This window comes from Elaeis guineensis, chromosome 10 (genome assembly GCF_000442705.2).
Source record: "Elaeis guineensis isolate ETL-2024a chromosome 10, EG11, whole genome shotgun sequence".
Lineage (NCBI taxonomy): Eukaryota > Viridiplantae > Streptophyta > Magnoliopsida > Arecales > Arecaceae > Elaeis > Elaeis guineensis.
The window spans coordinates 78,334,191-78,349,240 of record NC_026002.2 but is presented as its reverse complement, the minus strand read 5'-3'; the positions used below and the strand labels follow the sequence as shown (position 1 = coordinate 78,349,240).

Sequence of the window (15,050 nt, the reverse complement as noted above, 5' to 3'; positions counted from 1 at the left end):
TTAACTGCCCATCCCATAATTACATAGTGCCAGAATAAGCGGGTTCCATGTATATAATCGTTATAAATGGTTATCAACGAATTATCTATAAAAAGGAGGTAAATAAACAGCTTTGGTAAGATGCTTCTGGGCTGATATTCTACCACTTTGAATATTCTACCTGTTGTTCATCACTCTCCACTGATTTAAGCATCGGAGGATCTCCGCTAGACATAATTTCGGTATGTGGATTTTTTTTGCAGGTTTCTCTTTACTGAAGCTAGACGCAACAGAAAATTGACCGCAACAGATTGACACACCAGATAGGAGAAGAGAAATAAAATAAAAAAAAATTATGGCAAAAATAAGAGCTCAAAATAACTCCATCGACTCCGTCAGACAATCTTCCCACCGAGAAGACCTCCCTCTTCTACCTCCAATGGCAGAACCTAGTTCTTCGCGTTCCATTATCACTACGGACGTCCAACTTACTATTTTAATATAGCAAATAAAAGTACTGATGGAGGCAGTGCATAGTCTCTAGTAGCAACAAACACAATAATAACAATAACTAATGGCGGAGGAGCCAGCAGCGCATACAGTGCCATCCAGGCATAGTCGCTGTGCTCCGCGATGATCTCTTTCTCCATCTCTGGAACGATGACCATCTCGACATTCTCACCATGTCGAGCCACTACCTTCTCGGCACTCTCACCATGCCGCCCGCCATTCATAGCGATCTCTTTCTCCTTCGCATGGACATAGCAAGAAGAGGAAGAGATCACGCTCATCTTCGACTTCTCAGTCCTCGAGTTCTTCAGGGGACTCTACTCTTAGATTTTTCTAGCAATGGTGGCTCGACGACTACGAGCGTAAGTTTAAGGAGATCAACCGCCAACTCGCCCGACTCCAAATAGATGGCCGAGGGTCCTCCAATGACCTTGGCTTTCATATTGCTCAACCTCTCTCTCAGCATATCTTGAATGAGCCGATTCCATCTCGATTCAAAATACCACAGATGGAGCCATATGACGGTTCCATCGACCCAATTGATCATCTAGAGAGCTACAAAGCTCTTATGATGATTCAAGGAGCAATCGACGCTCTCTTATACATTGATTTTCCAGCTACCATTTAGAAAGTTCCTCGAGCTTAGTATTCTGAGCTTCAATCGGAGAGCATAAATTTTTTTAAGCAGCTTGAATATTCGTTCATGGCCCACTTCAGTACCAGTCGAAAGGAGCCGCGAACATCCGACAGTTTCTTCTCCATCAAGCAAGGCGAGAGAGAGACATTGAGAGACTTTGTGACATATTTTAACGCTACCACACTTGAGGTCAGTGACCTCAACAAAGATATAGCCATCTCAACCATGAAAAGAGGTCTGAGGGGATCTAGGTTCACTTACTCCTTGGATAAAACTCTCCTTCGAGCTTATGCTGAACTTTTGGAGCGCATGTACAAGTATATTAGTACAAATGAAGGTGCTTTTGACCGACGTCAAACAGATGAAAAAGGTCAAAAAAATATAAAAAAAATGAAGCTCTGGTCGAATCAAGTCCGTCAATGATTAACAAGGAAGCTTCACCCTACCAACAGAGTCCAAGATCAAATAATTACGACAGCAGGTATGACTCATATACTCCTCTTTCTGCTCTCCGTGCGTAGATTCTAATGGAGATTGAGAAAGAGGAGTACCTTCATCACCCCCCATCAATGAAAGTACCATCAAGAAATCACGACAAGAAAAAATACTGTCGGTTCCATCATGATCATGATATCGAATAGTGTATGTAATCAGAGATGAGATAGAAATTCTAATTCGATGAGGCTACTTCAAAAAATTTTGATGAGACCGCTCAACTCAACTTCCTACCAACCAACAACCTTAGCCACAACCTGAGAAAGCAACGACAACCGACCATCGACGAAAGTTTTCAACATGATTTTTGGATGATCGAAAAACTGAGGGGCAACTTTCGAAGAAGAGTCTACAAAGAAGCGATGACTTGATAATAATATAATTTTTTTTTCGAAAGATGATGTTCGAAAAATACAGACTCTCCATTAATCAAACGGTATATTATGGGTTTGAAAAAAAAATTGAATAGTATTTTTCTTTAGTTCTCTTCATACATCTTCAATCGTATGGGGAGAACTAAAAAATAAAATACTGTCAAAATTTCTTTCAGTTTCTATTACATATCGTTTGATTACTGTAATTGACCTATAGAATTAATGCAATTCATGAATGGGATTGGACCTAACTTTACGTATTAGTTGGTGATAGGATGTATTTATTAGATAAGTCATTTTAAATGATAAAATAATTAGATAATAATTATCTTATATTTATATTTATTATATAAGTCATTTTAAATGATTCGTGTCAAGATCCGATCCAGGATCCGAATCAGGATCTGATCCGGATGAATGTCAGGGGTATTTTCTTTGTTGTTAACAATTTTTTTTATTGTTAGATGGATATCAACAAAAGTTGGATGAATATCAAAGATATTTTTTTGCTTGAATATTGAAAAGATGTTTGAAATTTTATTGAGTTTGTATGATGTAAGACTGACAATACCAGTAAGATAAAGAATCCATGCAAGAGATGTGTCAATATGGTATATCATCACATATTATTTGTTGAGGAGCATCTACTACGTTATAGTATGGACAAAAAGTATACTCGTTGGATATGGCATGGGAGAGTGATCTGAATGAAGTTGTGCATGACGATGATGATATTAAAGATGATAGTGATCCTGTTGAACCTGTCGAACATGATGGTATAGATTCACTGTTGGATAATTTATATCAAGATATTTGCTCAAATGTATCCATGAGTATTAGTGTATTTGAAGGCAGTTCTGATCATGAACATAATATTAATGAGGTAGAAGAGACTTTTGAACAGTTTATAAAGCTTGTAAGAGATACACGAGAGCCACTCTATCCAAATTGTATAAAATTCTCTAAGTTAGAGTTTTTGATCAAATTGCTTCATATTAAAATCGTGAATCGATGGAGTCATAAATCATTTGATCAAAATTTGGCATTGATTATAGCAGCTCTTCTCAATAAAGAGAGACTTCCGAAATCATATTTTGAAGCAAAAACATATATGCAGGAGTTGAAAATTGACTATATTCCTATACATGCCTGCAAAATGATGGTATATTATTTTATAAGGAGAATGAACAAGCAAATGAATATCCAAAATATGGTGAGCTTAGGTACAAAACTGATAATAGGAAATGAAAAAAGATATTTCATAAGATTTTGAGATATTTTTCATTGATTCTAAGACTTCAAAGGTTGTATATGTCCATAAAGATAGCTGAAGAAATGAGATGGCATCATGAGCAATGAATTTTGGAGGAGAACATACTTAGCCATTTGATCGACTCTGTAATATGAAAAGACTTCAATGTAAAGCATCCGCACTTTATAAGTGATCCGTGTAATATCCGACTTGGTTTAGCGACAAATAGATTTAATCTCTTTGGCAATTTGAGTACTTCCTATTGTATGTGGCCTGTGATGCTAATACCATATAATATATCACCTTGGAAGTGCATGAAAGAACTATTTATTTTTATGTCACTATTGATTCTGGGTCTGAAAGTACTAGGTAATGAAATTGATGTATATCTATGACCTTTAATCGATAATCTGAAGGAGCTATGAAAAAATAGAGTACAGACATATGATTCTATTAGTCAAAAAAAATTTAAGTTATATGCTTCGATTTTATAGACCATAAATAATTTTTCTGCATATGAAAACTTATCTGAGTAGAGTACCAAATGATATCTGGTATGTCCAATATGCAACAAAGATACGTCTTCCTTACATTTAAAGCATAGAAAGAAAATCTGCTTCATGGGTCATTGGTAGTTTCTACCTGCTAATCACTCTTGAAGGATCCGTTATAACCAATACTTTGATGGTAAGTCCGACTGACATCCGCCACCTAAGAAGTTAAGTAGAGTAGAAGTTTAGAACAACTTGAAGCCATTGAAAATATGAAATTTAGAAAAATATCAAATACTCACAAGCGGAAGCATACTGAAGTTGAGCTGAATTAGATGAAGTGAAGCATATTTTTTGAACTACCATACTGGAAGTAGCTACTACTCCATCATAACCTAGATGTAATACATATTGAGAAGAATATTTATGATAATGTCATCGGTACAGTGTTGAGCATCGTAGAAAAAATAAAAGATAATTCAAAAGCTCACCTTGATTTGCAAGAAATAAAAATTTGATGGAAGTTGCATTTAGTTCATCGAGATGATAAATTTTTTATGCCACATGCATGTTATTCACTATTTGATGAGGAGAAAAAGAATTTTTTATGGATGGTTCAAAACCATAAAGTTTTTTGATGCATACGTTTCAAATATATTATAGTGTGTTGGCAACAACGATAGCAATATCTCTGGTATGAAAAGTCATGACTCCCATGTGATGATGTAGCATTTGCTTTCTGTAGTTATGTATGGCTATCTGAGTGGTGATGTTCAAGCTGTATTGATTGAGTTGGAAGTGTTCTTCTGAGAACTATGTTGTCGAAAATTGAAGATTAACTTATCTAAAAAGTTTGAGAAGAATATTATGCTCATTCTTTATAAGTTAAAAAAAAAATTCACCATTATTTTTTGATGTTATGGTGTATCTGGCTATTTATCTTCTAAAGAAAGTTCTTTTGGTCAGACCAGTATATTATTGATGGATGTATCCTATTGAAAGATAAAGAAATCATAATCTCTTTATCATATTAGTTATAAGATGTAAATGTATTAGTTAAATTTAAATTTATTTTTATTTACAGATTTTTGTGTACCCTAAAAAAGTATGTGCGCAATAAGACACAGACTGAAGGATCTATAGTGGAAGCATACATAGCTATAGAGTGTATCACGTTCTGCTCGATGTATCTTGATGGTATCAAAACAAGATTCAATTGTACAGATCACAACACAGACCATGAATGAGGTGACGATGAATCGATATTGTCCATATTCAAACAAACAGTTCGATCCATAGGTGGAAAGAGATATAAGTTTATGGATGTGAATGAGCTATCCAAGGCATACTTCTATATTCTAAATAATTATGAAAAAATTAAAAATTTTATTAAGTAAGTATCATCTTAGCATAATTTTTAGTGTTCTAACTAATTTTTTCATGTCGATGTAAAATTAAAAATCATGACTTGTTGTAGTGAGCAAAAGAGTATACTATCTAGGAAGAATAATATAGATGTTGATGGTCGACATAGAAAAAAATTTGTAAAATAATTTGGAGACCATATAAGTTTCACTAGTATTACGTTATATTTTAATAATTATAAAATTAATTATTTGAATCAACATAATTTTTTATGTTATGTTGTAGATGAAATCTAAGTATTTCAATAAAGAAGAGGGTACGATCGATGAGTTGTTATGATTTAACATGTAGTCCCGATCGAAGGATTAATAACTATGTATCTTATATCATTGGAGGAATGAGATTTTATATAAGAGAGCTTGAGATACAAAGATGGATCCAAAATAATGAGATTACTACGATAGGATATGCAAGAGAAGAGGAGATTGAATATCTTGGTGTATTAATAGATATCATAGAACTGAAGTATGGGTCCAATAATTCGATATTCTTATTTCAGTATGAATGATGGGATATCAACAATAAAAAGATCAGTATTCATATCGATCCATATTTTATCAATATAAATTTTGCACGAACATGGTATCAAAATGAGCCGTATATATTAGCAACTCAAGCAAAACAAATAATATATTTGAAGGATCCAAAATATCGAGGTGATTGGTATGTCTTACAAAGAATAATATCTAGAGACATATATGATATACCAACCTGACTAGAAATAGATGAAAATTCAAATCTACATGAAGAGGAAGCTTTTCAAGAGGAAGAACAAATATTGATCGAGCTCTTTATTAATGAAGAACTTGTGACAACTCTTTTGAATGGGGCTGATCTACCATCCAACGAAGTTGAAGTTGATTTTGTATTTAATCTTGATGATTCGAAGGATGACGATCCGTTCATAAATGATGATGAGATAAAATATGATATATTAGTCGATTATTGTGATTTAAGAGAGGACCTACAAATCGAGGAGGATATGGATATTGATAAGTAGATCTATATTCTTTATTAAATCTTCTCTTACAATAATGATATGCAATACAATTCTATTCACTAACATTTATATATTTTTTATTATTATTATTTATTATTATATTTATTTATATATCAAGTTAGTTATATGCATGATTTAAATATTATTGGTATGATGCCAGGTGGGAGACAACCACAGATGAGTTTCCAACCTCCCATTGAGGATGAGCCTTCCCTTGCTTCCATTGCCGCACCATCAGAGCTGCCAGAGAGTACTGTAGAGATGGGTATGAGTGGTATTTTAATATTTTTTACATAATAAAATTTGATTTTAATTATATCTGTTAGATTTATAGATAGCTATTATACTAATAATTTATTCATTATTATTTCAGGCCATTCGGTATAGGTGATGAGGGGAGGGTTAGGTCCGTCGAAGAATCTTGTCCTAGAGCATTGGAGATACGAGTACGAGGGATAGCATCTCCATATCGAGATTCCACCCAACTTCACTATGCCTATTAAAAGATGGTGCGAGCCATGACAGACTGAGCTAGGCATTATATACTGCAGCTATGCCCCTATGACGCCTTTCGATTGGCATCACGTTATATCTGCTCAAAAAGAGGTCTTCTATAGCCACTTATATATAAAATAATATTTAATAAAATATTTAATTAATATTATATTTTTATAATATTTATTATTGGCAAGCTAAATTTGATATTGTTGATTTCGAGCATGATTATGTACGGTGAGCTGTTGATGATCATCTATACTCGTGTTTCAAGGATTACCGACATCGCATTTATCGCCACTGGTATGTTGTAGTACAGGACCAGAGGGTGAGGTAGTGCGGCAGTGGCCATATGACAGCATCAGTATTGAGGACTGGGCTATCATATGCTGCAGGTATGAGGACCCGACATATCATGTTAAGCATCCAAATTTTTTTTAGAGTTTAATAATTAAAATATTTATTCTTAAATTCAATTAGTTACTTACTAATTTGACTGTTAACTATATCAGATCGATGTGCTCGAAATATTGTGAATTAGGTGAGATAGTTCATCTCACACTATGGAGGTTCGAGACCGTCTGCTCACCAGATGAAGCAAATGGTAAGTAATTTTTATTTAGCATATTTTAACTCTTTAGCTATCTAAAAATATTTTTATTAATTGTTCTCAAATTGTAAAGAGACATAGAGAGTGACGACTTTCTGGTAGGATCGAGATCTACCAGCGATGGTCGGAGGAGTGGACGACGGAGAGCCGGCAGCTTTATGTAAGTTTTTTCAATTATTTTTTTCATTGGCATTTTGATTTTCAGTACAAACTTATAATAACTATAACTTTAATTTTTAGGATCGCATGATAGAGATTAGATCCTGACCTATCTTGGGGGCTCGATCGCATCCACAGATGACGAGATCTATGATCAGATACGTAGTACGAGATCCTATTATGTTAGGAGGCTAGGATAGGGGATCAGAGCTCTCCCATCCTTATGCTTGTCTACGGCTGATGTTCATACTGCCTGTGATGCTCGACTAGCAGAGATACAGAGAGACTGCTGAGGATCAACAGCGAGCTAATGAGTTGACTATATGCGTAGACTCGTACCAATTATTTCAGACACAGATGATGGAGCGGATGGTGTAGATGGAGCAGATGATGGAGCTGATGAGGCAGTAGTAGGCCGGTCCATCATACTCCATCTATTCTCCTTCTTCAGATGTTGATGCTTGATGACCAACGATTTATTTTTATATTTTTTATTTTTAACTTTTTTATAATTATTAAATTTATTTTTTTATAATTATATTTTAATATAATAAAATGATTAAATTTATTTATAGATTTATTGTGTAAATTTTTTATTTAAATTTTATAGATTATAAATATAAAATATTAAAAAAACTTCATTTTTGATTTTAAAATTCTATTTAAAATTAACATCAAGATAGTAATAATTTTTTTAAACTACTAAATAACAATAAAAAAATAATCTAAAAAATTAATATATTTCAATAAATCTTATTAAGAGGGAGAGAGAGAATTACATCGGCCACTGAAAACTTCTCATCTGATTGGGATGAATTTAAACTTTCTTATTCATCTACTTCAAGCCTCCCACCAAATTGAGACTCCTACGAATGAGAAAAATAAATAAAAAGGTAAAAAAAAATTAAAAAAAATGTGAAAAATCAATGAAAATAAAGAAAAAATGAAAAAGTAAGATCTTTTTCTGCATTGATTTAAAATTCATTTTAGTATAAATCAAATGCTATAAAAATAATAATGTATTCTTGAAACATAATAAAAAATTAATAATCAAAAAAAGATAATGAGATTCATAATTTTATCTAATGAGTGCAATCGATAACTTTATTATGTTGTATAGAACCTCGATTTCGTATATTGATTTAAGTAATTCTAATTTTTTTATAATTTTTTTAAACTTTTTTTTGATAAAATTTTAACAATGTCCATTTATGCAATTATAATTAAGAAAAAATTAATTAAAAATAAATTCTAAATATAGTTTAAAATATTTATAGGGTTATGAGTTAAAATCACTAAAAATATCTTAAAAAATTTTAAAATTTGGTATATATATTTTTTAAACCTGCCTAACATTATATATACCATGTCTCTTTAGAATAATATTTTATTTTGATCTAAAAATTTATTTAAATTGACATAAAAAACTAAATATAATTGAAAAAAAGGAACTATCTAAATGATCAAATACTCTACTATTAAGTGATATGAGAAAACATAACTAAATCAACAAAATCATATAGAAACATAAAAAAAAACCACTCAATTAATTTATTCCAATAATAAATAATATAATATTATAAATTTTAATAAAATAAAGATTAAAAAATTTATTTTTTTATTTATTAATAAACTAATATGAGGTAAAATATAATAAATATTTTTTAAAAAATATCTACTCAATAGACGGATCTAAACTTTTAGAACTATTTACAAAAAAAGATAGATATAATCCACTTCTTTTTCTAACGAAAAATTATATTAATACCATAAATATTATTTTTATTATTAAAAAATCAATTAAGATAGTAGAAAAATCTATAATTTTTAAATTAAATTTATACTAATAATTTTTTAATCATCATTTAATTACTTTCAAGCTATTTAATCTTAAAATAAAATTAACATCAAGATAATAATAATTTTTAAAATTATCAAATAATAGCAATAAAATAACCTATAAAAAATTTAATATATTTTATAGAGAGAGAGTTACCTCATCTATTTCAAGCCTCTCACTCGATTGAGATGGATCTAATATTCTCTATTCGGTTGCTCTGAGCCTGCCATCCAATTAAGACTCCTACGAACAGAAAAAGTAAAAAAAAAATTAGAAAAAAGATACAACAAAAATCAATGAAGATAAAGAAAAATTGAAAAAAGTAAAAGGCAAGATCTTTTCTCATATAAATTTAATATTTATTTTTTTTACAAATCAAAAGCTATAAAAATAATAATATATTCTTGAAATATAATAAAAAATTAATAAAAAATAATAATGAGATTCATAGTCTTATTTATTGAGCACAATTGATAATTTTATTATATTATATTGAACCTTAAATTCGTATATTGATTTCAGCAATCTTAGTTTCTTGATAATTTCTTTCAAACTTATTACTTAAATAAAATTTCAATAATATCTTTTTATGAAATTATAATTAAAAAAAATTAATATTTATAAAAAAATTAAATAATTAAAATAAATTTAAATATATTTTAAAATATTTATATGATGGATGGCTGTAGTTAGGACTATGAAGCTAGAATCATTAAAATTATCTTATTAAAAATTTTAAAATTTGATATATTTTTTGTTAAAACTGTCTAATATCATACACATCATACTTCTTTAGAATAATATTTTTATCTTAATCTAAAAATTTATTTAGGTTGACTTAAGAAAGTTAAATGTAATAAAAGAAAAAATCATCTAAATGATCAAATACTCTACAGTTAAGTGATATGACCAAATCATAACTAAATCAATAAAATTGCTTAAAAATATAGAAAAAAAATTACTCGATTAACTTACTCCAATAATATATAATATAATATAATAAAAAATAAAAATTTTATAATTTTTATTTATTAATAAACTGATATGGAGCTAGATGTAATAAATATTTTTTAAAGATATCTACTCAATAGATGGATTCGAAACTATAAAATCATCCATAAAAAATAGACAGTTATAACTATTTTTTTTTAAAAAAATATATCTATGTCGTAAATATTATTTTTATTTTTAAAAAGTCCATTAAGATAGTAGCAAAATCTATAATTGTTAAATTAAATTTATACTAATAATTTTTTTCATTATTTAATTACCTTCAAGCTATCTAATCTTAAAATGAAAAAATAAACATTAAGACAATAATAAAATTTTAAACTATCAAATAGCAGTAAAAAATAATTTATAAAAAATAATAGATTTTAATAAATTTTATTGAGAGGGAAAAAGCGTTACCTCATCTGCTCCAAGTCTCATAGCCAATTGAGATGGATTTAAAATTCTCTATTCTCTATTCATCGAAAAAAAATAGAGCTGCCACAGCTCAACATATCACTCACTGATGATGACGCATGTGGCAGCTCTATTCCTTAATTTATCCTATAAATTTTAAAATAATAAGCAGTACACTAATAGGGAAAAAAATTTGATATCATTGATCTGCTTATACAGTTTAAAATCAAGAAAGCATTTTGAAATTTTCTACATAATTTACGAATTCTAAGATAATGTATATATAGTAAACTAAGAAAAATTCTATGTAACACTTACTTGCCAATGTAGCTTAAAATCAAAAAAACTTTTCTAAACTCTAGTTCGCCAAATGCTTCCATCTAAGGGCTTGCCATCTGTCTCTAAAGCATCTCATAATCTAATAGGCATGCACTAGAATCATCTATAAAAGAAACCAAATATAAAACTATGTTCACCAAATCTTTCAATCAAAAGGTGGATTCTTCAAACCAATTAGCAAAGAACCCACGCTATGCAGCTCTGTATTTAAATAATGATATAACAAATAATCAAATATAGTAATATTAAAAAGTTAATATTTTTTTAAATATATAATTATTTTTTAAAAATTTATTTTGATCTTATTTCTATTCTTTAAAAACATACAATCATTCAATGCAAAATAGTTGGTTCCTAATAGTAGCACAACAAACAGCTACATACATCAAGTTATAAAATATTAAGTATCATCCTTATCTAGTACTCCATCTTTGATTTTAAAATTCTACTTTAAATTAGCATCAAGATAATAATAAATTTTTTAAACTATCAAATATAGTAAAAAATAATCCATAATAAATAATATATTACAATAAATTTTATTAAAAAGAGAGGGAGAGTTACTTCAGTTACTCTAAGCCTCTCACTCAATTGAGATGGATCTAAATTTTTCTATTCAGCCACTCCGAACCTCCCACCCAATTGAGACTTCTGTGAATGAAAAAAGTAAAGAAAAAATCAAAAAAAAAACATACGAAAAATCCATGAAAGTAAAGAAAAGATAGAAAATTTAAAAGACAAAAACTTTTCCTACATGGATTTAAAATTTATTTTTCCTATAAACCAAAAGCTATAAAAATAGTAACATATTCTTAGAATATAATAAAAAAATAATAATAAAGAAAATGAAATGAAATTCACAATCTTACTTTCTAAGTACGTTCGATAACTTTATTATTTTATATTGAACCTCAAGTTTGTATATTGATGTAAGCAATCCTAATTTCTTGATAATTTCTCACAGAAGGTGGCGGTAAAGAGAGCAGGGAATGGCTCGGAAAGGATTCAAAGAGAATAGATCTAAGATTTGTCTTCTTTCTTTGTTTATTCTTTTATTATTTTTTGAATTTTATACATCATTTGAGAGTATTTTGGAAGGATTGTTGCTGCGAATGCAGTAGCCTTCCACTCTCTTTTATTTTTTTAGGTAGACTGTATTTAGAGAATGATTAGAGTACATGAGAGAATGTATTTGGGAGAGCCCCTCATCAGTTTAGTGGTCTAAAAATATCATCTGAGGAGATTTTGAAAGGGTTGCTGCTGCACTTGCAGCAACCCTCCACTTTCATTTATAGATTGTTTAATGGATATGAAAGCTTAAGTGTGTTAGGAGGATCTTGCTGAAAAATATTTAAAAAATTGTGTCTAATTTTTTTTCTCATCAAATTCATAAGAGATTGTTGTTTGCAAGATCACAGCCTTCCAATCTCAAAGGAAACTATTATTTGAGAAAAAATTTACAACCTTATTTGATCTTTAAGAAATATTGATGTAGCAAGATAGTGAATGAAAGACAGAGAAAAAAAAATCAGTTCACCATTTTGATAGGTTTCAGATAAAAAAAAAAAAAGATCAACACTCATCTTTCCTCAATTTTTTGCCTGCCAAATACTCAGAACACCACCATTCTTAATTCTTTATATCTTTCAAAAAACTAACTGAACAACAAAAAAACATTAGAAAAAATTATAAAAAAATATTTAAAAAAAATAATATCAAACTCACACCTTTCTTTTCCAGTTCAATCTCAAAAATGAAACACATAGTCCCTACACATTTTGCAGCAATACACTATTTTCCAACCAAGACACAAAATACTTAATTTGAACAAATAGCATCATGAACTGGACACTAATCTATTAATTACCTGTCATCTTTTTCATTAGCTTGGGCCTTGTAAGGAATTATTTTCTTGCCGCTCTAGATTGTTGTTGATGTTAACCAACATTTGGCATTCACAAGGGCTTACCGATCAAATAGTTTTGTTTGTTCTGATGAAATAGATATTTATGATGTTCTCACCTCGCTGTTAAATGAACAGGTATAATTTTTCATGAATGCAAGCATCCATCTCAAAAACCAACAGAAAAGAAGCAGCATCTCAATAGAAGCTACATCTACGCAAAAATGGTGCATATGCAAAGAGGAATACCATAATATAAAAATCAGTGAAATATATGAACCCTCCATTAAGTGGAATATATTATGGAAAGAGAAATACTATAATATAAAAATTAGCGATCAGGTCAAATCTTGAAGAGCAAGAAACCCTCATCATTCAACATATACTCATGCAAATCAGCATCATGTAATAGCAAATCTTAGCATTCCTCAAATAAAAAGAAAAACGATCAACCACACTGTTATACATCATGCCCTTCTCATTGCAATCTTGACTGGTAATAGCCCCAGAAGAAATATTTCGATAAAGAAAATATCCCAAAAATAAACAAAAGGGTAAGAATAGCCTCCCCATCAGAGCCTTTGTGTTAAGGCTAACAATCAAGAAATGAAGGTTATTCTTAAAATAGAGAAGATCGATGAACAGTTATATTTAGCACTATAATAAAGAAATAGATTTCAGGCAAAACAGAGTTCACTATTTTCGTCCAAAATCATATCAATATCAAGAAAGAAAAGTAAAGAGAGAAGTAAATATCGAGAGATCTACAAATTTATCTATTACTACTCCGAGATCGTTGAGCTCGGAGATAAGAACGTTGGAGGAAAAAAGCCAGTGCATCATCTCCCTCCCATAGACAGCGAGTTGTCTGTTGTGGAGATCCTCATTGATAATAATAATAATAAAATAATAATATTTTTTTAATATTATTTTTAAAATTTTATTTTCGTCTCTTATCCCTCCCCTACTTTTATTTTTAAAATATTATTTTTTCTAATTATCTAAAATACTACTTTATTATTATTTAAAAATAATATTTTAAATTAATATTAATAATAATATTTTTTTCTCTCCTCCTTAAATATTTTTTTTCTTTCTTTCTCTTTCCTTCTTCCCTTCCCTTTCTCCCGCCGCCTCCCCCCAATCCCCCGCCCTCGCCGCATGAGGCTCAAGTCGTGACCATCTGCAATGTCTCCACCGTCGTCTGTGCTGCACCCGGCTCTATGCGACCATCAAACTCCCTCCCCTCCCCCGGCTCTAGTGCCACCAACCACCCTCGCCTCTCCTCTCCTCTCCAACCTCGGGCACCTCTCGTGCCTCCCCCACTCCACGTGACCACCCCTCGTACCCTCTGCAGCCCTATCCCTCGCACCCTCCATGTGATCCTAACCTAATCCCAACCCTAACTCTAACTCTTTCAGAACCCCCCCTCAGATCTTCTTCCCTGCATTCCCTCTTTATTGTGCTCCCTTTCTTGCCCTCTCTCTTCCCCATGTTCCCCTCTCCCTCTCTCTTCTGTGTGTATTGTGCATTAGATGGGTGGAAAAATAGAAAAGAAAATGAAAAAGAAAAAAACACGCACCTGAGGGAGGTCGGAGGGGAAGGCCAACACCGGCTATTAGAGTTTTGTGTTGGGTATTTCCTTTCTTTTTCCCTTTTATTCTTTCTATTTCTTTTTCATTTTCACATATCTAGACGATCATAGGGAAGCTTAGACGATCACCAAATGGCTTTCTCATTGAGGAGAAAGGGAAGGCATTGAGGGAGAGGGCGAGGATGAGGAGGAGGATGGAGGAGAAGGCCAGGACAGAAAGAAAGTGAAAAACGAGGAAATGGCCGGCAGCGGCGTCAGAGGAGGAGGTAGAGAAAAGGGAGGGAGAAGAGGAGGAGAAGGCGGAGATGGAGGTAGAGGCGGCAGAGGGAGAGGCAGCGAGAAGAGCGGAGAAAAGAGGGTTAGAGAGGGCTCGGGAAGATTCCAGAGAGAGTCCACAGTGCATCGAACAAAAAAAAAAAAACATTCGAAAAAGTTTAGAGCTCGACACTTGATACGTTGGGAGAGCCCAGAGCTCTCCTTTCATACATAGTATAGATAGTAAATTATTATATCCAAGTGTAGAGGAGCGAACAGAAAGCA

At 31.2% G+C, this 15,050-nt stretch overlaps 1 long non-coding RNA gene across 1 annotated transcript; it reads left to right on the top strand.

The window, feature by feature from the left end:
* Positions 1-6,914: 6,914 nt before the first annotated feature.
* Positions 6,915-7,891, top strand: LOC140851918 (uncharacterized). The gene is made up of 4 exons (XR_012134681.1): positions 6,915-7,053; positions 7,171-7,262; positions 7,342-7,428; positions 7,509-7,891. It is a non-coding gene; the product is annotated as an uncharacterized lncRNA (long non-coding RNA).
* Positions 7,892-15,050: the final 7,159 nt, after the last annotated feature.